The 27011-nt window shown below is 42.6% G+C and overlaps 1 pseudogene; it reads left to right on the top strand.

Moving 5' to 3' along the window:
• The window catches only part of LOC115772692 (neurexin-3a-like), a 311850-nt pseudogene that overhangs the window by 226555 nt on the left and 58284 nt on the right, over positions 1-27011 (top strand).

Raw genomic sequence — 27011 nt, 5'->3', positions numbered from 1 at the left:
TTTGACTGCATTGTATTGCTTATTGTTTTTTTTGTTTTTTTTGAACATTTACTTAACAACCCCCCATGTTAAACCAATAAATGTGCTAGCTGACAATCCTTTTAATCCCAACAGAAACTGTATGTGTACTCTGCTGTTCTTGGTGTAACAATCTGAATAGGGATGGAAACAATGTTATTTTATTCTACTGTATGCACCACAAGAAAGTATTGGTTGATTAATTCATTTTTCCAAATAAAATCTCATCAGTCACACTTTGTTGGTCTTGTCCATGGCATTCTAATGTGGCATTTTTGTGTGCTTGGATGATTTTTGTATGGTTTCCTTTTTTTTTGCAATGCACCACAATCAGCTGAATAGTCTTGTAAATTGTTTATCCATGTCCTGCCTGAATTTCATTACAAGCTTTCATCACATAAAATGGATGTTTTTTTTTTGGTTTTTTTTTTCAGTCTCAAAGCCCATTTAGGATTAGTGAGTTCAGATTGCAGCAATATATTTTACCATCACTAGATGGTGATGCTGCACTGCTAGCAAACAGCAAACAGAAGTAATAAACAAAGAATAAGGGTATGACCTGCAGGATATTCTCATATTGAAGGTCAAGTTTAAAACATCCCCCCCTCACAACTCAACATCACTTTACTTGGTCCTGAACACCTCCTTTAACTGAGCAGCCCGCATCTTTTAACCAGGTAAGTCTCCATACAATTATTTGATTTGACTGAGATGACTTTATGTAAACAAGTTGGTCTGCAATGATACTCAAAAAAAAAATCCTGTTAATGACAGATGAAAATTTGTGATTATTTTCAAGAAACAATTTTCAAGTTTGGTTAGCAATAAGCAATAATTCCCCTAACGAATGTGTGTGAGTGGCCAAAGTATACAAACAAGCATACACCTAACTAATATATAAGATGACACATAGCATTTTATAACATTATTGTTTTGAAATAAGTTAGTATGGAGTCTTCTAGCGATTCACTACGGTCATAATTCTAAGTAGGCTTTGGGTTCATTATAATCACATACATTGTTTTTTTTTCAGCCTCAACACTGAAGTTTTGCTTTTGTGTGTGCTTCTTTTTGGTGGCCTATCTTGAACATCCCCAGGTCCCAGCACTACCTGCCAAGAGGATTCCTGTGCCAACATGGGCATTTGCATCCAACAATGGGAGAACTATACCTGCGACTGCTCCATGACTTCTTACACCGGCACACAATGCAATGACCGTGAGTAGTATCTAATGACACATTCATGTGGCATCACTTCCTCAAAAAGCCTTTTTTGAGTCATTGTCATGGTGACAGAAATGATATTAAAGAGAAAACATTTCAAAATGAGATCTGGACATATGTCATGACTCCACATTAATATACATGTTGTTAGTTAGTTTTACATTCTTCAAATATGTAGCCTATACACTGAATGTTAATTTTGCTGAATTTCAGTGATGGGTACTAGCATTTATGTAAGGCTGGACTTGACTCTCCCTAGCCATGGATTTCAAATCCAGAAAAAGAAAAATCAAGGACAAAATGGAGAATGTAACAGTGTGTGGACATATTTGTTGGCTTACTGGCTTACCTGCAACCTCAATGTGCAGGACAAAAATAATAATGTGGGAAGAAATTTCCAGAACAAGCACTCTGGATTTGCTGAACAGTATCGGCGTGGACATGAAAGATAGCAGAGAGAGCAGACTCCACAACCACTTCTAGTTTTGTGGTCGCTCTGAAGGCGCAGAAACTTGTTCACAAGCAGTGAATACATGAAACAGTCATTTGGGAATGAATGCTCTGATAGTTTTACAGACTTCAATGCTATGTGCTAATTAGAAAAAGAAAAATATGCCTCTCTGCAAATACTGTAATAGACACAGCCATAAAATTGCCAAGTAAATATCAGCAATTAAATCAAGGACATCAGTTCAGTTCCACTATTGCTCAGCTGCATGTTTTATTTATATATGTATATAAAAGTTGGGAACTCAAGGAAACCGTAGGGAACAAGACCTACTCAAAGCAGCTGCAACACTTTATAACCACTTATTCTTTTGGTTGTGTGATTTTATTGAATTTATGTTTTAGTTTTTAGTTTTTTTTTAATGATGATGTCCAAATGTGTTTCATTTTAAATCTATATAAAAACCTACTGATATAAAAATAATAATCAAAATTATATCACAATATACCATGAAACAACTAGAATCTTAAAAAAATACAGTAGTGCAAAAGTCTTGAGCCACCACACTTTTAATGATACAGTATATTAAAGGAATATATATATATATATATATATATATATAGGCTCTAGGAATATAGAAAATAGGTGCAGCAGTTTATTAAAACATGCAAACATATATGGAAATAAGCTATATAAAGCAAAAATAGAGTCTACAAACCATATGATCATTTCCAAAATGAGCGCTCCTACCTGTGGCTTCACGTGTCATTTGGTCATTTCTGTGGGTAATACTGCCACAGGTCAGGAGGTCGAACAGGTTTGGTGGTTCAGTCCCAGGCTGTTCCAGTCTGCATGCCAAAATATCCATGGGCAAAATACTCAAATGCTTGTATACAGTACAGTAGCTATATAAGCGCTGTATAAGAACCAGGCTATTTATTTATTGCTTTGATTTTTCTGGTTGCACGTAATTTTGTCCACGTAGACCAGGGGCATCCAAACTTTTTTCAAGGAGAGCCAAATTTGGCAATGGGAAAGTGCCAACAGTTCCTGATGACATTATTTTAAAGAATAAAACATGCATATAAATATTGTTATTTAAGTCATTTCCATGCAAACATGAAGTAACCAAATGTAGAACATAAAAGCTCTGAATTGCCAACTGAAATTTATAACATACAGAGACTGTGAAATACTGCTGTGTATTTATGATAACAGAGCAACAGATAAGCTACTGATACTAATGTGAAGGGCATACAGATACACAGGGCAGGTCTGGCTCCAGAGCAGTGGCAAACATGCCTAATCAATTAGTCTGGATCTCAAGCGGTTCTTGTTTAAGTTCAGAACAGAAACTTGTTCTTATCCAGCTGCTGGTGTTGTGCCAAAAAAACTGATCATATGCCAAAAAGGGATTTCCAGTGTTTTTGTGTGTTTTTGATGTGTAATGTTTCTGCTTATATTGGTAAGCAGACTGTAGTCAACAGGAGTTATGAAGGCCTTATAAATAAAATAAAGAAATGACTTGTTCTGCAAGTATCTTTATGACTATGTTACTGTAGCTACATTATAATCAACCTGGTCCTTTACGGTCACATTAAGTGTCTTTATAGAACTGTGATGTTATGTTTGTTGCAACTTGATTGAGTGATTGAGATTGAGTGTTCTTTCTCACTCAAAATAAATTTATATCATTCATAAAAGATATGTTTGTTAGATCATCGGCCAAAATGTCATTTGCACCAGTTTAAACACAGCAGATCTTTTTTTATTTATTTATTTTTTTTTGCAAACTCACTTTGGTATTTGCAAGGCAAGAGAAAGATGCTGGTGTCGCTGTCACACTGAAGCTCAGTCGGCTCTGGCTGCAAGTGTAGCTGCAGGTGAGGTAGAGCGTCAGACAGTCGTGGTCCTGGGACGGTGGCCCAGTGTTTTGAGTTCCAGTTTGTGTACTTCTGTTTTGTTGTATTTTTCAGGGTGTGTTTCTTAGTTTTTCTCACTGTTTGGGTTTTCAGTTTGTTGTAGTTTTTTATGCTGTTTTTGGTTATAGTTATTTGTATTTCATTCTGGTATTCCTTTATGTATTTGTCTCCCCGTGTTTTGGCCCTTGTTCCATGATTTGTGTTTAGCTTTAGAGTTTAGTTCTCCCTGTGTTTTCCTTAATGTCCCTCCCCTGTGCTGTCTGTCTTCCCCGTGTTGTCAGCCTGTGTGTTCAAGTAGGAGTCATGTTTATGTTTAGTTTTGACGGTCTCGTGTTCCTTGTACTTAGTGTTTAGTTTCGCTTCCCCTTGGTTCGTCTCTGAAATTATGTTCAGCCATGATCCCACCTACTGTCACTCCCCTCATTAGCCCATGTGTAGTTATTGTCTGTTTTTGTCTTAGCCTTTTGTCGCGTCGGTGGGGGGATGTCCTCTCGGTGCTGAAATGAAATCCGGACGTACAAATGGAGCGCTTTATGTACACAGAATAGGGTGTTGGCGAAGGATTTCAGCTTTCTGGGCTATCCCAAAAAGTCTTCAAAAGTTGCCGAAGTCACTGGAAAAAGTCGCTAATTTTCTCACTAGTCGCGTTCTTTTTTTTTGGGGGGGGGGGTGTCGCTAGGGGTTCTGAAAAGTCTTTAAGTTGGCAACACTGTGTGTCACCTATGACCCCCACCTAAGGCATCACCCAGCATGGGCTGTGATTGGTTAATCAGTCAATCTTCTTTTTGAGGTTTTGAAACAGTTGGGAGACATCTGTTACACGACACTGCCTCCATGAGTTAAAAAGAGGAATTGCGAATTAAAAGGAGGAATTGCATGCTGAGCTGTATTCATTTCTTGGGCTAAAAATAACACATGTATCGCCAAGATGTGTGGGCCATATAAAATCTGAGCTCCCTGGCGTAGACCTTTCAGAAATCTGAGAAAATCTATATTTACCTATTTTTTCAGGATTTGCTGGAGAAACCTGAATACGTTATTCACGCATCATTTTGTGTACAACTGCTAAAGATCTCTTAATTTTATTTTAAAACATAGATATTGGTTGTAAAACGTGTCTGCAGAAATGACTTATGAAGTTGTTTTCTAAAGGAGGACAGACTCGTTTGAGATCATTGTCATGCTGAAAAATGAAGATGTGGCCAATCACAAAGCTTCCAGATGGCATTGCATAGTGGATCAAAATCTGACAGTTCACAATCAATTTTGACAGGACCTTCAACACCACTGGCTGAAATGAACCCCAAACCATGACCAATCCTCCACTGTGTTTTATAAATGGTTGTAACAGCTCACTGTCTTACCTCTCTCCTGACCTCCTTTGTACATAATGATGAGGACTTGAACCCAAGTTTTCAAATTTGGATTTATCATTCCTTAAGACCCATTGTCACTGATTTTCAGTCCACTTCATGTGTAATTTGGCATACCTTGGCCTTTTCTCTCCCGTTTGCTTTTGTAGACCTTCCAATTCTTCTTTTGTCCATTTTGTCCAGTTTCCTCATTTTTTTAAGGACACACTGCACATCTTGCCAATATGCCAGGTTTTAAGCTAATAGCTCTTTGGGAATCACTTTGCTGATTCAAAAATACTATTTGTATTGCTGCTATCATACATGGCATCATCTATAAAGATTAATGAGTCTGTCCCAGAAGATGCAATGCAAGCCAAAGCCATGACATTACCTCCACTGTGTTTAACAGATTAGCTCATATATTTGGGATCATAAGCAGATCCTTTCTTTTGCCAAACCTCAGCCTTTCCATCACCTTGGTAAAGATTCTTCTTTGACTTGTCAGTCCATAAACCCTTGTCCCAGAATTTCTCAGGCTTGTCTCTGCCTGCCTGCCTTCTTAACAAATTCCAGCCTGGCCTTCCTGTTCTTCTTGCTAATTAGTGGTTTGCATCTTCTGGAGAAGTTTTTGCACTTTTTTTCATGAAGTCTTCTGCAAGCAGTAGATTGTGATCCCTTCACTCCTGCCCTCTGGAGGTTGTTGCTGATTTCGCTAACAGTTATTTTAGGGTCTTTCTTTGCAGCACTTACAATGTCATTAACAGCTGCTTGCTTCTGTTACTTAGTACACCAGTGACGACTTTTGTCTTCAGTATGTTCCAAATGGTTGTTCTGGCTGTGGCCAATGTTTGTGTAATGCCTCTGATTGATTTTCCATCTTCTCTCAGCTTCACAGTTGCTTGTTTTTCACCCATAGACAGCTATCTGGTTTTCATGTTGGTTACTCCTCTACCTATACTGTAAATGCACAATGTCTACAGAGCGTGGACATTCACCACTATTTATCATTTGAATAATCAATGTAACAGGACACACCCGAGCAACAAAACCCACCTGTCAGTCATGTGTTTGAATACTTTTGCTCACAAGAAAAATGGGTGGGTTCAGTCAAAATATGCTATCTTCTGAACTGTATATCAGATCCTGATGTAAATACCTTGAAATATAAGCTTCATAATTGTTTTTGATGTCAAACCCAAATGTTTTCAGTTTATTGCAAAAATAAAGGGTCTCACTGTTCCAATACTTTCGGAGGGGTGTGTAGGTACCTTTTTTATGCTTGAATGATTCATAGGTCAGTGCTAAGAAAAAGCAGCCATGTCCAAAGAAAGGAAAGCCCATATTATTTCTCTGTACTGTTGCTAGAGACCACTTTAAAAGGACAATAACTCAGCCACAAAGTGGTAGGCCACGTAAAATTACAGAATGGGGGTCAGCGGATGCTGAGGCCGTTAGTGTGCAGAGGTCACCAACTTTCTGCAGTCAGTCGCTACAGACTTTCAAACACTGTGTGTAGAGAGCTTTGTGGAATGGGTATAAACCATGTTGCCAATGGACTCTAGAGCAGTGCAGACATGTTTCCTGGAGTGACAACTCACACTTCTCCGTCTGGAAATCCTGTGGATGAGTCCGGATTTGGCAGTTGCCAAGAGAACGGTACTTGTGGAAATAGCGCATAATCTTTGTGGGTATGACTGTCTCTACAGAAGCTGATGTGCTCAGTAAAACATGTCCGTCTGTCAATGTCCAAATTGTCCTCATCTGTTTCCAGCAGCACATAACAAACTGTGCATTTAAAGCGGTCCCGATCTGGGAAGTGGTGGTAAGGCAGTAGCTCTGTAAGCTTCTTTGACTTTGGCATACAGCAGATCAAGGGTTTTTTTTTCTCTGGTAGGACAGTCAACAAATTGTGTGAGGAGTCAGGTGGGAAGAGAGAGAGAAAGAGATTGAAGTCTTCTGAGATTATGAAGAGTGGGATCTTCCAGATTTGCTCCATTTCAATGAAAAAGCTCTTCTCTTGAGTAAACTCTTCTCCCCACAGAAATATACATTTTTTATCTATTTTACTACATTACCTTGGCGCCATCAGAGTCATTTTATGACTCAGACTGTTGGGTGCAGAACAGGCATCTGAGCAAATACAGTGACTGAGAGAGACAGAGGGGAGTTCTTTCTTTCTTTGAGGGGGTGGAGGACTGTTTGCCTTATAAGATACATTTGGTCAACAGTAGTTGTATATTAAAGGTTTGCAGCTTGTGTAAAAACAAAATCCCTGTTGCTTATGTTCAGTTGGGGTCAATAGCTGTATGTGATTCGTACTTCTAAGTGTTTATCAGTCTGTTACCTGAGGTATCTCAGACCATCTATAAATCTTTCTTAAACTCTTTGGGAAGGATCCATTGCACAATTTTGCTCTCATGTTCATACCTGTGGCCAATTTAGAATGACCAGTTAGCATCACAAGCACATCTTTTGAGTGATACTACAGTGGTAGCTACACAAACACTTGTCACACCAGGTTGTGACATTTTAAATAAACTTTAGCAGATTTTGATTGCAAGCAGTTCCTTTGCCTGGGGCAAGCTCAGGCAAAACCTTATATATCAAACAAATTAATACACATTTTTGTAAATTATCATTTTTTTTTAAAGATTGTGTTTTTCCAAAGTGTTACAATGGTGTCATTGCAAAAAGTAGTAATGAAAATAATTCTCAAATTAATCCAAATGCACAGATGGTATATATATCAGTCGATGGCAGAGCAACAATAATCACATCACATGCATAGAGAGAACACCTGAGTACATGAGTGGCACAGTTTAGACATCCTCCCCGTTTTTGTTCTAAAGGCCCTGTCCTTCAGTAAATTTACATTTAAAAAATAATGGACACATTTAATTTAAATATCTAATCAAATACAGAAGTAGCATTGTGGTTGATATTAAGTCTGGGGTTTGAAGAGGGTTTTTTTGTTTGTGTAAAATCCTCAAAATGGACAACAAGAAATAGACATCAACAGATGTTTTGTATCCTCCCTGGTAAGGCTCTCCCAGTCCTACACAGTAGTTAGTTCAGCTCTTGTTATGAGGTCTCTAAGCCTTTAGTTTGGTCTTCAGAAAGTTGAATAAACAGGCATTCATATGGAAAACTTCTTTAATTTGAAATATCCATCCAACGTGATCCAATTTCAGGCTTGATCGCAAACTTGAAGCACATCATACCTGGTGATTCATTGTGGTTTGGATGTGTACGAATGCCAGTGACACACTATGTTTGGACCATGATCACACATAATGGCCCTAAACATTAGACATCCAAATGATAAATGGACTGGTTTTTATATAGCACTTTTCTACTCTACATGAGCACTCGAAGTGCTTTATACAGCATGTCTCATTCACACACATATTCATACAAGCACACAAAGCTAACAAACAAAAAAAGGGTAATATCGATCTTTTTATACCTTTTTTCCCCCCCACAATGAATTTATTAGAAAGCATATAAAATATTTGGAACATGTAATGCACTTTTTCAGTATGCATAGCACAAACATAAACAAAGCTGAAACATCCTCTGGTTGAAGCGTTTGTGAACACAGGCACATGTACTTATGCTCTTGAATGGGATCCTGCATGGTTGTTCACTAAAACACAAATGCATATAGGACCACTCAGAGTTTCCTTTGAAAATGGCAGCTGTGACTCAGTTGACATGTGGTTGCATCACTGTAGCTCCATATTTGTGACTGCAGAGTAAAAAATGATTTTTAAGTTTTAATGTGCTTAAGGCTGGCTTGGGTTTGCCTCCTGCTGCTTAATCAACTATGAACAATGCTCCAAAAAATATTACACTGAAATATCATTCTTTGGGTGTTGAACCTCTTACTGCTTATTAGTGTCAGAGTTACATCTAAGTGTCTCAGGCACACAGAAAACAGACGTGTTTGTGGTTATTTGATTAACTATACCATTAATTGTCTCATTAGCAGGACCATTGCCTGGCCAGTGATCTTATGTCAAATGAATGCAGCATTTTCAGAGAGGCTGGGGAAAAGACAGGTTGTTCACAAAACAGCAACATAAAATGACACCCTTTGCTTTACTAATACTAAATTTATGTGTTATTTGAACCATTAAACTTTACTTTACCTTACTTATATCATTATAGAATCTTTTTCAAGTTTATTATTGCCTCCTCTTTACAGTAACTCTCTTTTAGGTTTCTTGGCTGCCACTTCGCAACTTGAAGCTTCAGCTCCCTCCACAGATTTCCTATAGAATTGAGATCTGGAGACAGACTGGGCCATTACATGACCTTAATATGCTTCTTCTTTAGCCACTTCTTTGTTGCCTTGGTGGTATGTTTTGGGTCATTGTCATGCTGAAAGACCTATCTATGAACCATCTTCAGTGTTCTGGCTGAGGGAAGATAGGTTCTTGTGCAAGAACATACGGTACATGACCCATGGCCCCTCAATGCTATTATTTGTTACATTACTCACTGCATTACTTTTGTGTTACTACATACATAGTTTTAAATGCATTGTCACATAATTGCCAGTTAACAATAAAAAGATTAGGTTACAGTACCATATACTGATACAAATCTCTCTCCTAATGAGGACAGGACAGGAGCTTTAAGTATTAACACAAAGTCAAAGCTGCAAACCAGCACAAGAATACTTCACAACAATGGTCATAGCAGTTCCACTGTAGAAACAGTTACAAGTAGAAATGGAGGCTACAATGCTACAAGTCTGACTGATCAGGCTGTAGCTGCTTGGCTAGGGTCAGAATACACTCAGCTGCAACATCACTCTTGGTTCTTTGCTAACTTTGTGTTAGTAAGTTTTCTGTGCAGATGCTTGCAAAGAGCCGATGTGTTAGCAGCAGTGGAGTCTTTTCTGTCCTGGATGCACTTTACTGTAACATTCTCATCCTTTTTATGAGTTTCTTTCTTCCTGTTTGTAACGTTACATGGATTTGGTCACTAAACAGCAGATATGTTGTGTCATTACGGAAGATTTCACCACAAAAATGGTGGGAAAAAATTATAGAATTTTTATTATTCCATCCACCCATCCATCTATTTTCTAATGCTTATCTGGGGCTGGTTCATGGGGGCAGCAGCCCAAGCAGATAAACCCAGACCACCATCTACCCAGCCACACCCTCCAGCTTATCTGGGGAAACACTGAGGCGTTCAGAAGCCAGCCGAGAGATATAATCTCTCCAGTATTGTTAGCTGGGTCTGCCCTAGATCCTCCTCCTGGTAGGACATGCCCAGAACACCTAAGAGGCGCCAAAAAGGTAGCCTAGTCAGATATACGAACCACCTCAACTGACTCATTTTTATGTGGAGGAGAAGCAGCTCTACTCTGAGTCACTCTTGAATGACTGCACCCTATCTCTAAGGGAGAGGCCAGCCACCCTTTGAGGAAAGCCATTTCTGCTTGTATCTGCAATCTGTTTCTTTTGGTCAGTACCCAAAGATCGTAACCATAGGTGAGGGTAGGAACACAGATCGACTGGTAAATCAACAGCTTTGATTTTATGCTCAGTTCCCTCGTCACTACAACGGACTGGTGCAGCTTCTGTATCACTGCAGTCATGGCCCCAATCCATTTGTCAATTTTCCACTCCTCTCTCCCCTCACTCATGAGCAAGATCCCACAATAGAGCTTGGCGTGAGGGTACCTCAGCCTGGCGATCGCTGGGGTGATCAACTGCTGGCTGGAACCTTGTCACCAGCCTAACTGCTTGGTGCCAGTTAGACAGTTAGACAGGAATCCAGAACCCACATACAGATGGGGTGGGATAGAACAATACCAAGAAGTTTAGTCATTGTTTTTTGAGGTCCTGTGGTTTTAAAGGCAGAGCTATAATCTATGAAACATATCCTGGCATGATCCTTCTAGAATGCACAAAATTATATGTAGTAATGTAGTGCCAGCATCCTCTGTGGATTTGTTGGATTAATATGCATATTGGTGCTAATCCTATTATGGGGTAAAGACATGACTTCATGTTCTTCAAGGCTAGTTTTTGAAGCATTTCATTAAAACAGAAGTCAATGCAACTGGTCTGTAATCATTTAGGCTCTTGGTAACTTTTTTTTTTGGGATGGGAATAAATATCGCTTCTTTAAACTGAGATGGTACAGTTAACTGGGTCAGATATTGAAAATATCAGTCAGCACCTCTGTTAGTTGGTGAGCACAATCTTTGAGTAATTGGCTAGGATTTTTTATCTGGCCCTCTGTTTATCCAAACACTGACAGCTTGGAGAACATGTGTCAACTCTAGCTCGTTTAAGATAAGACCATGGTTGCAGTCACATGTAAGAGGTGGTGGAACAGGAAGGGCAGCGGCACTATCTTAAGTACTATGACTGATTTTTAAAAAATGCTTTAGATATATTGTGTTATTACAGTCATTAATTGTTTTGGCCACAGTAATCATGTAGAGAAAATCTGGCAGCACTAATGCCTATTATACAAATATAGTATTATAATAATAATTAAAGCCGCAAGCGGCGATGAGCGGGCCCTCGCAACCGGCGCGCGTCGACCCCTGGCGCGCTCCAGCCAAGCCGCGCGTCGACCCGTGGCACGCTCCAGCCGAACCGCGCTCGGAGGTTCTCGCAGACGAGAGAGTAGCTGGCTCACCCGGCTGCTGACAGCTCAGCAGGCTAGCCGTACTTCGCGTCGATCGTCTCCCGCTTCCACTAGGTGGCGTCGGTGAGTGCCCACTAATTAATATGTCACAATGCTCTATGTAATGCCTGCAGCCATCAATGAAACTGTAATGACCATACGATGATGAGTATCAGTGTCCTACTGATTTCCTGTTGCCACTAGGTGGCGTTATGAGTGTGAAACAAAGCTGATAGAGGGGTGTGTCCGGTCTCCCTTACCCTCCCATTAAGCCTGTGAAGTTTGAGGCACATCGGACAATGTATGTCAGAGATGTAACAATTTGGTGCACTGTGGTATATGAGTAAAATCCCACATTTAGAGGGTTGCTACGGCAACACCGTTCAATATTCTACAAAACCATGAATATCTTTTGATGGGCTACTTGTGTAGATGATCTGGAGCCATTTTGGTGTGACTGGATGAAAAGCTGTAGTAGAAGATGATTCAAATAGCAGGCCTGAAAAATGTGAAAAATGCTGCAAAAATGACACCTTAATTAGAACATGTCAGGCTTCCTGTTGGATTTCGGCTATCGGTCCAAGAGACTTTTTTGTACGTGTTAGGATGTTACTTCAGCATGCACGATTTCAGGTACACAGACCAAGCACTGCCGTGGGGCTGATGTTTAGAACCTATCTGGGCCTGAAATGGAAAAAAAGTCCAAATTCAGAGGGTTGCTACGGCAACACCGTTCAATATTCTACAAAACCATGAATATCTTTTGATGGGCTACTTGTGTGGATGATCTGGAGCCATTTTGGTCTCACTGGGTAAAATGCCCTAGGAGGAGTTGAGGCAAAAAGGCCTGAAAAAGGCGAAAAATGCTGCAAAAATGACACTTTAAAGTAAACGTGGCTGACTTCCTGTTGGGTTTGGGCTATCGGTCCAAGAGAGTTTTTTGTAGATGTTAGCATCTTACATCAGCAGGCACATTTTCAGGTACATAGAGAAAGCACAGCCCAGGGGCTGATGTTTAGAATCTCTGTGAATTTGAAATTGAAAAAAGTCCAAATTCAGAGGGTTGCCATGGCAACACCGTTCAATATTCTACAAAACCCTGAATAACTTTTGATGGGCTACTTGTGTAGATGATCTGGAGCCAATTTGGTGTCACTGGGTGAAATGCCCTAGGACAAGTTCGTTCAAATAGCAGGCGTGGAAATCGCAAAAATTGACACCTTCAATTGAAGATGGCCGACTTCCTGTAGGGTTTAGGGTATGGGTCCAAGAGACTTTTTTGTACGTCTTAGTATGTTACATGAGCATGTACATTTTCATACATGTAGATAAAACGTAGCTCCGGGGCTACTCAAAAAACTTGCTATTTTAAGATATTCCGAGCTGCCACTAGGCGGCGCTCTAACGTTTATGGACTTTATGCATATGAGTGTGTTCAGGGCAGGGTGCTTATCACACCACTGAAGTTTGAGCCAGATTGGGCAAGTTGGCTTTGAGTTACAGCCATTTTTGTGTTCATGGCGAATCATCGAACTTTGCCGTCCCATAAGGGTAACGCCCTTTTGTCAAAAACTCACAGTTTTGAAAACACAGTAAGTCCAACTTCTTAAGGCTTTCCAGGTGAAATTTGAGATGGTTCTGCTAAACCACCTTGGAGCTGGACCTCCAAGTGTAAAATATGACATTTCCTGTTCCCACTAGGTGGCGCTGCGACTGATATTAAATATTGTCATATGTATGTGTTCAGGGGGGCACCCTCATCCTACTGGAGAAGTTTGATGCACATTGGATCATGTAGGTATGAATGAGAGGCAATCAAAATTTCATGGCGAATGATCAAAGTTCAAAGGGGCATAAGGACCCCTCCCCCTTGGCAAAAACTCACCATTTTCGAGATTTAGATTCCCCTGGGGGTGTAGGTTAGACAAACCAAATATGAAGATGATAACGTCTAAAACCTCTGAGTTATTAGAAAAAGTGTGAGGGCTGCAAATCGCCAAATTTGCATAATTAATTCAAAATGGCGGACTTCCTGTTGGGTTTAGGGCATGGCTCCAAGAGGATTTTTTGTGCGCCTGGACATGATATACATGTGTATGAAGTTTCATTCATGTACGTGAAACACAGCGGTGGGGCTCCAGTTTAGGGGGCGCTAGCGAGCCATTTGGGCGCGCCCTTGCCCGAGCCCATTAAAATACTTAAATTTTCACCAGGTGTGACGCATGTGCAAAGTTTCATGAGTTTTTGAATATGATAAAGCCCCCAAAAAGCCAATTCATTTGCCTGAATAATAATAATAAAAAAAAAATAATTAAAGCCGCAAGCGGCGATGAGCGGGCCCTCGCACCCGGCGCGCGTCGACCCCTGGCGCGCTCCAGCCAAGCCGCGCGTCGACCCGTGGCACGCTCCAGCCGAACCGCGCTCGGAGGTTCTCGCAGACGAGAGAGTAGCTGGCTCACCCGGCTGCTGACGGCTCAGCAGGCTAGCCGTACTTCGCGTCGATCGTCTCCCGCTTCCACTAGGTGGCGTCGGTGAGTGCCCACTAATTAATATGTCACAATGCTCTATGTAATGCCTGCAGCCATCAATGAAACTGTAATGACCATAGGATGATGAGTATCAGTGTGCTACTGATTTCCTGTTGCCACTAGGTGGCGTTATGAGTGTGAAACAAAGCTGATAGAGGGGTGTGTCCGGTCTCCCTTACCCTCCCATTAAGCCTGTGAAGTTTGAGGCAGATCGGACAATGTATGTCAGAGATGTAACAATTTGGTGCACTGTGGTATATGAGTAAAATCCCACATTTAGAGGGTTGCTACGGCAACACCGTTCAATATTCTACAAAACCATGAATATCTTTTGATGGGCTACTTGTGTAGATGATCTGGAGCCATTTTGGTGTGACTGGATGAAAAGCTGTAGTAGAAGATGATTCAAATAGCAGGCCTGAAAAATGTGAAAAATGCTGCAAAAATGACACCTTAATTAGAACATGTCAGGCTTCCTGTTGGATTTCGGCTATCGGTCCAAGAGACTTTTTTGTACGTGTTAGGATGTTACTTCAGCATGCACGATTTCAGGTACACAGACCAAGCACTGCCCTGGGGCTGATGTTTAGAACCTATCTGGGCCTGAAATGGAAAAAAAGTCCAAATTCAGAGGGTTGCTACGGCAACACCGTTCAATATTCTACAAAACCATGAATATCTTTTGATGGGCTACTTGTGTGGATGATCTGGAGCCATTTTGGTCTCACTGGGTCAAATGCCCTAGGAGGAGTTGAGGCAAAAAGGCCTGAAAAAGGCGAAAAATGCTGCAAAAATGACACTTTAAAGTAAACGTGGCTGACTTCCTGTTGGGTTTGGGCTATCGGTCCAAGAGAGTTTTTTGTAGATGTTAGCATCTTACATCAGCAGGCACATTTTCAGGTACATAGAGAAAGCACAGCCCAGGGGCTGATGTTTAGAATCTCTGTGAATTTGAAATTGAAAAAAGTCCAAATTCAGAGGGTTGCCATGGCAACACCGTTCAATATTCTACAAAACCCTGAATAACTTTTGATGGGCTACTTGTGTAGATGATCTGGAGCCAATTTGGTGTCACTGGGTGAAATGCCCTAGGACAAGTTCGTTCAAATAGCAGGCGTGGAAATCGCAAAAATTGACACCTTCAATTGAAGATGGCCGACTTCCTGTAGGGTTTAGGGTATGGGTCCAAGAGACTTTTTTGTACGTCTTAGGATGTTACATGAGCATGTACATTTTCATACATGTAGATAAAACGTAGCTCCGGGGCTACTCAAAAAACTTGCTATTTTAAGATATTCCGAGCTGCCACTAGGCGGCGCTCTAACGTTTATGGACTTTATGCATATGAGTGTGTTCAGGGCAGCATGCTTATCACACCACTGAAGTTTGAGCCAGATTGGGCAAGTTGGCTTTGAGTTACAGCCATTTTTGTGTTCATGGCGAATCATCGAACTTTGCCGTCCCATAAGGGTCACGCCCTTTTGTCAAAAACTCACAGTTTTGAAAACACAGTAAGTCCAACTTCTTAAGGCTTTCCAGGTGAAATTTGAGATGGTTCTGCTAAACCACCTTGGAGCTGGACCTCCAAGTGTAAAATATGACATTTCCTGTTCCCACTAGGTGGCGCTGCGACTGATATTAAATATTGTCATATGTATGTGTTCAGGGGGGCACCCTCATCCTACTGGAGAAGTTTGATGCACATTGGATCATGTAGGTATGAATGAGAGGCAATCAAAATTTCATGGCGAATGATCAAAGTTCAAAGGGGCATAAGGACCCCTCCCCCTTGGCAAAAACTCACCATTTTCGAGATTTAGATTCCCCTGGGGGTGTAGGTTAGACAAACCAAATATGAAGATGATAACGTCTAAAACCTCTGAGTTATTAGAAAAAGTGTGAGGGCTGCAAATCGCCAAATTTGCATAATTAATTCAAAATGGCGGACTTCCTGTTGGGTTTAGGGCATGGCTCCAAGAGGATTTTTTGTGCGCCTGGACATGATATACATGTGTATGAAGTTTCATTCATGTACGTGAAACACAGCGGTGGGGCTCCAGTTTAGGGGGCGCTAGCGAGCCATTTGGGCGCGCCCTTGCCCGAGCCCATTAAAATACTTAAATTTTCACCAGGTGTGACGCATGTGCAAAGTTTCATGAGTTTTTGAATATGATAAAGCCCCCAAAAAGCCAATTCATTTGCCTGAATAATAATAAAAAAAATAATAATAATAATAATAATAATAAACGAAGCAATTACAATAGGGCCTTCGCACAGTTCGTGCTCGGGCCCTAATAATTAAAACCGCAAGCGGTGATATCGGGCCCTCGCACTCCGCGCGCGTCGACCTGTGGCGCTCGTCGACCCGTGCCGCACTCGGAGGTTTTGTGATCGTGATGGGTCTCTAGAAAGTTGAATTCTTTTATAGGAAAAGGTATCTTTTGCTCTCGGCATAGACGCAATGGAATATTTGGGGGTGTGGTCACGGCTCCAGCATGCAAAATAGGGCATGGGTCTGATTGACTTTTTTTGATGGGCTGTTTGTCTAGATGATGTGGAGCCAATTTGGTCTCACTGGGTGAAATGCCCTAGGAGGAGTTCATTCAAATAGCAGGCCTGAAAATGGCAAAAATTGACACTTTCAATTGAAGATGCTGGACTTCCTGTAGGGTTTGGAGTATGGCTCCAAGAGACTTTTTTGTATGTCTTAGGATGTTACACGAGTGTGCAAAATTTCAGAGCTGTAGATAAAATGTAACTCAGGGGCTAGCTAAAAAACATGGTATATTATGATATTTAAAGCTGCCAGTAGGGGGCGCTCTAACGTTTATGGACTTTATGCATATCAATGTGTTCAGGGCAGGAGGCTTATCAAATAGATGAGGATTTTGTAAGGAATGGTGAAAGATATTTCATGTATTTCAGAGCAAAACTAATTCTGTGGACGGTCATACAAATTTTCATTTGCTTCTGTAGGGGGCGCTATTGCGCCTACAGTCTTGAATCTGTAGTTATGGATTCAGCCTGGGTGTGTACATGAGTGATTAAATTTTCAGCCTGATCAGACAAAGCATGTGCGAACAAGTGCACAAACAATTTTGGTGGTGAGGGAGAAAAACAAAGGCCAAATTTAATGGCCTGGTGTGACAAGGCCGTTTAATATTTTGTAAAGATTTCCACAATATTTGATGGGCTACTTGTGTAGATGATCTGGAGCCAATTTGGTGTCAGTGGGTGAAATGCCCTAGGACGAGTTCGTTCAAATAGCAGGCGTGGAAATCGCAAAAATTGACACCTTCAATTGAAGATGGCCGACTTCCTGTAGGGTTTGGGGTATGGGTCCAAGAGACTTTTTTGTACGTCTTAGTATGTTACATGAGCCTGTACATTTTCATACATGTAGATAAAACGTAGCTCCGGGGCTACTCAAAAAACATGCTATTTTAAGATATTCCGAGCTGCCACTAGGCGGCGCTCTAACGTTTATGGACTTTATGCATATCAGTGTGTTCAGGACAGGGTGCTTATCACACCACTGAAGTTTGAGCCAGATTGGGCAAGTTGGCTTTGAGTTACAGCCATTTATGTGTTCATGGCAAATCATCGAACTTTGCCGTCCCATAAGGGTCACGCCCTTTTGTCAAAAAGTCACAGTTTTGAAAACACAGTAAGTCCAACTTCTTAAGGCTTTCCAGGTGAAATTTGAGATGGTTCTGCTAAACCACTTTGGAGCTGGACCTCCAAGTGTAAAATATGACATTTCCTGTTCCCACTAGGTGGCGCTGCGACTGATATTAAATATTGTCATATGTATGTGTTCAGGGGGGCACCCTCATCCTACTGGAGAAGTTTGATGCACATTGGATCATGTAGGTATGAATGAGAGGCAATCAAAATTTCATGGCGAATGATCAAAGTTCAAAGGGGCATAAGGACCCCTCCCCCTTGGCAAAAACTCACCATTTTCGAGATTTAGATTCCCCTGGGGGTGTAGGTTAGACAAACCAAATATGAAGATGATAACGTCTAAAACCTCTGAGTTATTAGAAAAAGTGTGAGGGCTGCAAATCGCCAAATTTGCATAATTAATTCAAAATGGCGGACTTCCTGTTGGGTTTAGGGCATGGCTCCAAGAGGATTTTTTGTGCGCCTGGACATGATATACATGTGTATGAAGTTTCATTCATGTACGTGAAACACAGCGGTGGGGCTCCAGTTTAGGGGGCGCTAGCGAGCCATTTGGGCGCGCCCTTGCCCGAGCCCATTAAAATACTTAAATTTTCACCAGGTGTGACGCATGTGCAAAGTTTCGTGAGTTTTTGAATATGATAAAGCCCCCAAAAAGCCAATTCATTTGCCTGAATAATAATAATAATAATAATAAAAAAAAAAATAATAATAAACGAAGCAATTACAATAGGGCCTTCGCACAGTTCGTGCTCGGGCCCTAATAATAAACGAAGCAATTACAATAGGGCCTTCGCACAGTTCGTGCTCGGGCCCTAATAATCATAATGATCATAATAAACATTGCCTAGGGCATTGTGAATGCCAACATCTATATGGCAGATAATTTTTTTTTTTTACAATAAATACCACAACCATATATATATTTGTACATTTCACAGTTCAACTGAGCAATGACTGCAATTATAACACAGATTCAATGTAAGTTTAGAATGGTGTGTCACAATATAATGCACCATAGCATATCTATCTATCTATCTATCTATCTATCTATCTATCTATCTATCTATCTATCTATCTATCTATCTATCTATCTATCTATCTATCTATCTATCTATCTATCTATCTAGATAGCCACTGCACTGATGATGGTGGGTGGTCTTAAAGAATGGCTTAAAGGATGTGTTGGTGGGAAATATTTCATGGAGCTGGAGGTATATCCATCATGAGTGTGTCATAGGGCTTATGATGAGGTGACCAACAAAAGATGGAGTGGTGCAATAAGACAACAAACAGCTTCCTGTGATTGACCAGCGGTGCCTGATAAATGGATATGAATAGAGCACAGGAAATACGATGGGTGTCTCAGCTGTGAATGTGGCACTATGCTGGAGTAATTTATTACTTTGCATAGAGTAAAGAAAAATTGAGGATCCATCATGTTTGCAGAGAGAGAGAAGAATTTCCCACTTAAATTATAAGGCTTAGTCAATTGAAAGTTCTCCTTTCAATCATCTGTTAGTCTTGTTTTGAATTTAGATTTCGTTTGTGCCAGAAAAAAATGGTGCTTCAGAGCAATACTCAGCAGTATGTTGCTGTTAGATGTCACCACCCAAACTGGCTCTTTTCACTGGATAGCAGTAGTGGCTCTCCTGAATGATTGAATTCCTCACCCTATTGCAAAAGGAAAGCCCAGCCACCCTTCAGAGGAAGGTAATTTTGACTGCTTGTATCTGCAACCTTATTCTTTCAGTCACTACCTTGTGCTCATAGGTGAGGGTAGGAATATGGAGCAACAGCTTCACTTTCGTGCTCTGCTGTCTCTTCACCTCAGTGGAGCAGTACTGCATCTGCATCACTGCAGACACGACCCCAGTCTGTCTGTCAGTCTCCTACTCCACTCTCCCCTCATTCATGAAGAAGACTCCAAGATACTTAAACTCCTCCACTTGGGGCAAAAACTTGTTCCTGATCCAGCTGAGAACCATTTTCTTGGAAACCTTCCTTCACTTGGTTATGCCTAGAAATAAAAATTATGAACAGAATCAGTGATTAAAAGCAGCCATAGTCCACCACCCACTGGAAATGAGTCAAAGCTCTCACTGCAGTTGTACAAGAACTGACTGGCTTGTAACAATGGACCAGATACCTTGTACTCCTGAAGCACCCCCCACAAGATCCCTAGAGGGATGTGTCTGAATGACTTCTCCAAGTCTACAAAGCACATGCACCTGGTTGGACAAATACCCACACACACTTAAATATCCTCGAGAGGATAAAGAGCTGGTCTAGTGTTCCACAGCTGGGACAAAAACTGTATTTTTTCTCCTGAATCAGAAGTTTGACTTATGTACAGATTCTCCTCTCCAGCAACCTGCCATAGACCTTCACAGGGAGGTGAGTGTGATCCCCCTGTAACTGGAGTAGACCCTCAGGTACCCATTCTTAAAAATGGAAAAGAAACAATCCAGGGGCACCATCCCAGATCTCCATGTGACATTGCACAGTCAGTAACAGAAACACACAGCAACTAAGCTGAAGTCAGCAGCACCCCATCCCCACTGTACACAGTTTGAGTTTCCTGAGTCACTTGACATTTTGCCAGAATAACTTCGAGGCCAACCAAAAGTCTTATTCCATGGCTTCAGCGAACCCCCCCAAGTTTTTGCTTCAGCTACTGCCAGAACTGCACTCTGCTTGGCCTGCCAGTACTTGTAAGTAGTTCAGAGGCTAATGAAGCCTGACAGGACTCCTTTGTCAGCTTGGCAGCACCCTTCACCTCCGTTATCTACATCTAGCTAATATCTTTCAACCTCACACCCTAGCTTAGGTTCCTTATCCACCAGAGTGGTTCCACGTCTGAAAAGCTAGTTTTAATGACTGGGGATTGGATCATCAGGGCCTCTGCTGTTGACGGCTGCCTGATACACATTGGATCTGACCCAGCTTGTAAGTTCAGTAGGTTCATAAGTAAGTTCATAAGTCCACTCCAAAAATAGAATTTTTGTTTGGACATTTTTTACCTCTCAGCCTAAAAAGGCCTAAAAAGGCTTACATCACTACTCGTCATCTTTCATGTATAAGAGCCAATTCTCACACACCATACTTCATGCTGCAGATTACAGGAGTTATTTCTATTTGTAGCGCTTCCTATGTACCCCTTGAACTGAGATACAGCGCCCTGGGTCCGTTCCCTTTAATAACACACAACTAGGGAAATTTTCACTCTCTTGGATCTGACAACTGAACGTAAAATTATTTAGCAAATTGTTGTGTGTTTTTACCTTTAAGTTCTCGCGCTGTAAATCCCTCACACTCAAATAAACCTCTTATTAATACCACAAATGAACGAAGGAAATAGTGCCCAAAGTACAGTATTTATTTACAAACGTCAGCGGCACATTAACAGGAAACCCACCCACTTAAACAAACTGAGGGTGAAACTCCATACAACTGCAAATATTTGTGAAACTTCAAACACATTTACCTGTGTGGGCCCACATGAAGTGAAAAACAAAAGAAAACATTAAAGGAAAAAGCTGGCAATACCCTAAAATAACCCGTTGCAGGCCTGATCCTCAGATAATGGCGGATGATCAGAGTTAGTGAGTTCACAGTCTTAGCTAGTGTACGCAATGTGAGCGTGCGGATAGGGTTACTCACTCTCGGCAGTCCATACTCCCTTGTTGCTGCTAGCAGTCCCACAGGCCACGGAGGAGCCTCGTGGTAAAAAAAAACCTTAACTCCACAAAAGTCCAGTCCTGTACACAGCGGCAAAAACTTAATCCAACTCTGCGTCGGCAAAAAGTAAATCCAACTCTGCGTCGGCAAAAAGTAAATCCCAACTCTGCGTCGGCGACAAACACAGTCCAGCTCTTTGTCGAACAAACCAACAGCCCCAGCCTCTTACTGACAGGAGAGGCTACTGTATGTGATGTCCTCAACTGGAAACAGTCTCTCTGCAAAACTGTTAGCTAATCGCTATCAGTAGATATTTGACATGACACTTAATGTCCGCCGGAGAGCACAGGCTGCTTCTCGCTTCGCCCTCACGTCTTCTTCGCTCTCTCAATCTCCTCCCCCCTCACGTTCGCTTCGCTCACCAGCCAATCAGAGTTCACATGGTATAACTTTACACCAAACACTTCACAAACATTAACTTAATCCATCACAAAGTAAATACTTGCAGACAGTATGCATAATACAACTTATTTTTATACATTGACACCCACTATGAAAAAGGGAAAAAATCTTAACACAATTTATTAGGATCTCAATCAAAATTTCACATTTTCACCAAAACTTTAACACTGGGGGTTTACCCCGGGGTTACATCCTCCCCCTTCTAAAAGTCTGGCTGTCCCAGCCAGTCAGTTCTCCCTTTCAGGGAGAAACAATGGTCATCAGGTGACCTTCTTGAGGTTGTCCCCGCTGCAGGTGGGACACCAAACTGTGAAACTGTACAAAGGCACAGGTACCTTAGCAATTTCGTTCTCTCTCTCGCTGGCGATGCATAGTCTCATCCCTCTCTGGACTATGACCAGAGGTTTGTCCATAGGTTCTCCTGGTTCATCATAACTTAGACGAATGACTGGCCTTACAACCCGTTTAGCAACTGGACCACTGTCAGCATCCACTCCATCATTGGGCTCACTAGGCATTGGGACGTCTCCCATATCCAGTCCTGTGTCCACCACAGGGTCCTCTGATCGTGGTATGAAACTATCAGTTCTCCCTCCAGCCACTAAAACTGGGTCAGCAATCCTTTCATCGCTGCCATCGGCACCTTGGACATCACCTTGGACATCACCTCCTTCCAGGTCCACCACCTCCGGCTTACTTCTAGCCCGGTTCAAGGGACATAATAAAGGGGACAGATCAGACCAATCAGTATTCATAGTTCTTCTGAGGGAACAGTGAAGATCCTCCTCCTCGCTCTCTGGATCACTGTGCTCTTTCTCATCAGTTCTTTGCTTGGCATTTTGTTGCTCCCTCCTTTGACTCAACGCATTAGCTGCTCTAGTGCATGGTCTCTGAGGTGTATACTTCTCGTCTCGATTTTCTGGCATCCTAACCCAGAATCCTATGGGTAAAAGATGGTTTCGGTGAAGAGTCTTTACTATCCCTCTCCCCGTTTCAGGCTTTACTCGGTAAACTGGGAGATTTGGAAGTTTCCCCATGACTATATATGGTTGAGGATTCCACTTTTCTCGTAACTTGTGTTTTCCTGGAATCCCGAGGGCTCGAACCAGCACTCTGTCTCCTTCTTGCAGGTCGTGCACTCTGACCCTCATATCATAGCCTCGCTTGTTTTTCTGATGATTCTTTTGCGAAGCTTCAGATGCTAGTTGGTAGGCATGACGTAACTTCTCTCTTAACCTGCCCACATACTGGTGGTAGTCTTTTACCTCTCTGCCATCCTTGGATATGTCGAAACACACATCAATGGGCAGACAGGCCTCTCTGCCAAACATTAAGAAATATGGCGAATAGCCTGTCACTGCGTTACGGGTGCAGTTATAGGCATGCACCATACTAGCTACATGTTGGCTCCAGCTCTGCTTTCGCATTGGGTCAAGAGTCCCAAGCATGGATAAGAGAGTACGATTGAAACGCTCTGGCTGGGGGTCTCCCTGTGGGTGGTAAGGAGTGGTTCGGGATTTCCTTATCCCCAACATGGTCAAGAGTTCTTTTATCAACAGACACTCAAAATCCCGCCCTTGGTCAGAATGTATGCGGGCTGGCAGGTCATAATGGACAAAGAATTTCTCCAGCAGCACCTTGGCTACTGTTGCGGCCCGTTGGTTAGCTGTGGGAAAAGCTTGGGCGTACCGAGTGAAATGGTCAGTGACCACTAGGATGTTACAGACTCCTCGTGAGTCTGGTTCAACTGACAGAAAATCAATACACACCAGGTCCAGAGGACCGCTACTGGTTATCTGATGCAGTGGAGAAGCCTTTTGGGGCAAAGTCTTCTGAACCACACATCTCCCACAGCTTTTGATGTACTGCTCAATATGAGCAGCCATGTTGGGCCAATAAAATCTCTCTCGAACCAGCTCCATGGTCTTCTCAACACCTAAATGTCCAAAATTATCATGCAGAGACCGCAGTACAAGTGGCCGGTGTTTTTCGGGAAGAACCAACTGGAGCATTTCCATACCATTGGGCTTCACAGTCTTCCTGTACAAGAGCCCATTCCGCAGCTGGAGCTTTTCCCCTTCTCGCTGAAGAAGGGCTATCTCTGGGTGGCTGCTCGAAATAGTGCAGGGCCACTTTCTGGCTCTCATTTCCTGTTTCACTTTTCCAATGGCTCCGTCCAAATCCTGGTCCTGTTGTAGGTCTAGATTACTCAGCAATTCCATCGGGGGTTCACCCAGTTGGACTGGATACACATATAGGTCTGGAATGACTGAGGGTGATGCACCAAGTTGAAGAACACATCCACTTGGGATGTCAAAAGGCTCACTGACCCTCACAGTTTTGCAGAGAGCCTTCACTCCAGAAGGGGGTATCCACCCCTCATCTTCAGGGTTTGCCTTCCTGGACAACAGATCCGCATCTACATTTTCTCGGCCTGGCCTATACTGTATGCCAAAATCATAAGTAGACAGGGCAGCTAGCCATCTATGCCCTGTGGCACTGAGCTTGGCTGTAGTGAGAACGTAGGTGAGTGGGTTGTTGTCAGTTCTCACGGTGAACTTAACGCCATATAGGTAGTCGTGGAATTTATCCACCACAGCCCATTTTAGCGCCAAGAACTCAAGCTGATGGACTGGATAGTTTCTTTCAGAGTTCCTCAGCTTTCGGCTGGCAAAGGCCACCGGGCGCAAACCCTCCGGGTACGCTTGGTAGAGAACTGCACCTAAGCCCTCAAAACTGGCATCCACATGCAATATGTAAGGCTTGATTGGGTCAGCGAATGCTAGCACTGGAGCATGTGTAAGACAGTGGATTACTTTCTGAAAAGCAGCGGTGCAGGTTGGTGTCCATCGGTCTCCAAAAGGCTGCGACTTCTTAAAATAGGTGGTCCCTTGTGCTACAGCTTGCTTGCCCCGGTTGGTTGGTTGGTAACCTTTTGTCAGATCAGTCAGAGGCTTTACAATAGCTGAGTAGTTGGCGATGAAGCGTCGATAATATCCGCAGAACCCCAGGAAGGATTGTAGGGTTTTGAGATCAGTAGGCTGCTGCCAGTGAGTGACTGCTTGTATTTTCTCCGGGTCGGTAGCTATCCCATCAGCAGACACAATGTGGCCAATGTACTTGACCTGAGGCTGGCAAAATTGGCACTTGTCAATGGATACTTTCAGGCCATATTCCTGCAGGCGGTCAAGCACTTTGAGGAGGCGTTCCTCGTGTTCCTCCAGTGTCCTACCGAACACTATCAGGTCATCGAGATACACCAAGCACTGGAGCAGGTTCATGTCTCCCACGGCCTTTTCCATCAGTCGCTGGAAGGTGGCAGGAGCTCCGGTTATGCCCTGAGGCATACGCTCAAATTGGAAAAATCCAAGTGGGCATAGGAAAGCTGTTTTCTCCTTGTCTTCTTCCGCCATTGCAATCTGATAGTAGCCGTTTCTCAGGTCCAACACAGAAAACCATCGACTCCCAGTCATGGAGTCTAAGGCCTCATCTATTCTAGGGACGGTGTACTGATCTGGGATTGTCCGGGCATTGAGGGTCCGGTAATCAATACACATCCTGATTGTGCCATTCTTTTTTCTCGCCACGACAATGGGAGACGCATATGGACTGCGTGACTCCTTGATTATTCCAGCCGCCAGTAGTTTTTGCAGGTGGCGCCTCACATCATCTATATCTCCTGGTGCAAGACGTCTGGATCTTTCTCTGAACGGTCGTGTGTCGCTAAGGCGGATTGCGTGTTCTACATCTTTTGCCAGCCCTACATCCCATTCCCCCAGAGAAAAAACTCCAGCTTTTTCAGACAATTTTTTTATGAGTCTCTCTTTCCAGGCACTTGGGATTGGAGAATCTCCAAAGTTGAATAATCCTGGATCTATAGCTTCAGAGGGGATCTCATTCCTCTTAAGTGCAGTCACGATTTCGGCTTTATGGACACAGGCTACGACAGTGCCCTTAGGAATTGACTTGGCTTTCAGCGACTCATTCCTAAACAACACTGAAAAATCATTGTTGTTTATATCTGAAGGCAGGAGAACACACGGGGGCACCATAACCCCGGCTGGGAGAGGGGTTTTGACGGGGGCCTCAATTATTAACACATCTTGGTCCCATGACTCCTTTGCAGTCACCTTACAGGATGCAAATACTGCCCCACCAGGGGGGATTTGGAGTGGTCCGGGGCCAGTCCACCTTATTTGTCCAACACCATCATCTATGGGCCCTGGGGAAAATGGTTTTTTGACTTGTGCAGGTGACTCTGCACAGACCCGCCAAGCTTGAGCTGGCCCACAACTCTGAGTTCTGCTGGTGCCATGCTTGGGTCCATGATGAAAACTCCTTGCATTTGTTCCAATAATCACTGGGGCCTGCTCTGGCCCTTTTGGGTCTGGGCACACCAAAGCTAACACAGTCTTGGGATCATGATGAGTCCCATCATCTGGGAACATGACATTCATTGCCACATATCCTTTGTAGGGATAACTAGACTCACTCAGGCCCCAAAGGGCTAGGCTAGAAATGGGATGGATGGGCAAGTGTGACAGGTGTGCTGAGTACCAGCTTTCGAATATTAAGGTGACACTCGAGCCACTATCCATCAGTGCTGTTACTGGTTGACCCTCGATAATCACCTCACTCAGTGACGCTTCTCCCACTAACCCCTCAGGGAGGGTTGTGGCTTCTTCCGTATCTACAGTGCTCCGCTTGACAGAACAATGGGTGTTGGGTGGCTCTGTACCTCGAGTTTTGGGCTCCTGTTTGCTTCCTTTCTGTCTCCTTAGTGAGCGAATTAATTTCTGTATGACAGTTGCAGTGTCTTCAGGGGCTGTACAGTGTGTGGCTATGTGACCATCTCCACCGCAGTGGTAACAGAAGAAATCCTCTCCTTCCACCCGGGATCGTGGTTTTCCTGGATTACTTGAACGTGTGAGACTGGTATTACTGTCCCTACTATCTCTGAAGCCTTTCTTCCACCCAAACTCCTTGGACACCCTAGAGTCTGCGTAGGCCACAGACATTACACTGAATT

This window comes from Archocentrus centrarchus, chromosome 22, assembly GCF_007364275.1.
Source record: "Archocentrus centrarchus isolate MPI-CPG fArcCen1 chromosome 22, fArcCen1, whole genome shotgun sequence".
NCBI classification, from domain to species: domain Eukaryota; kingdom Metazoa; phylum Chordata; class Actinopteri; order Cichliformes; family Cichlidae; genus Archocentrus; species Archocentrus centrarchus.
Note: the sequence above shows the minus strand (reverse complement) of the source record. Positions and strands in the feature narration are given on the sequence as shown.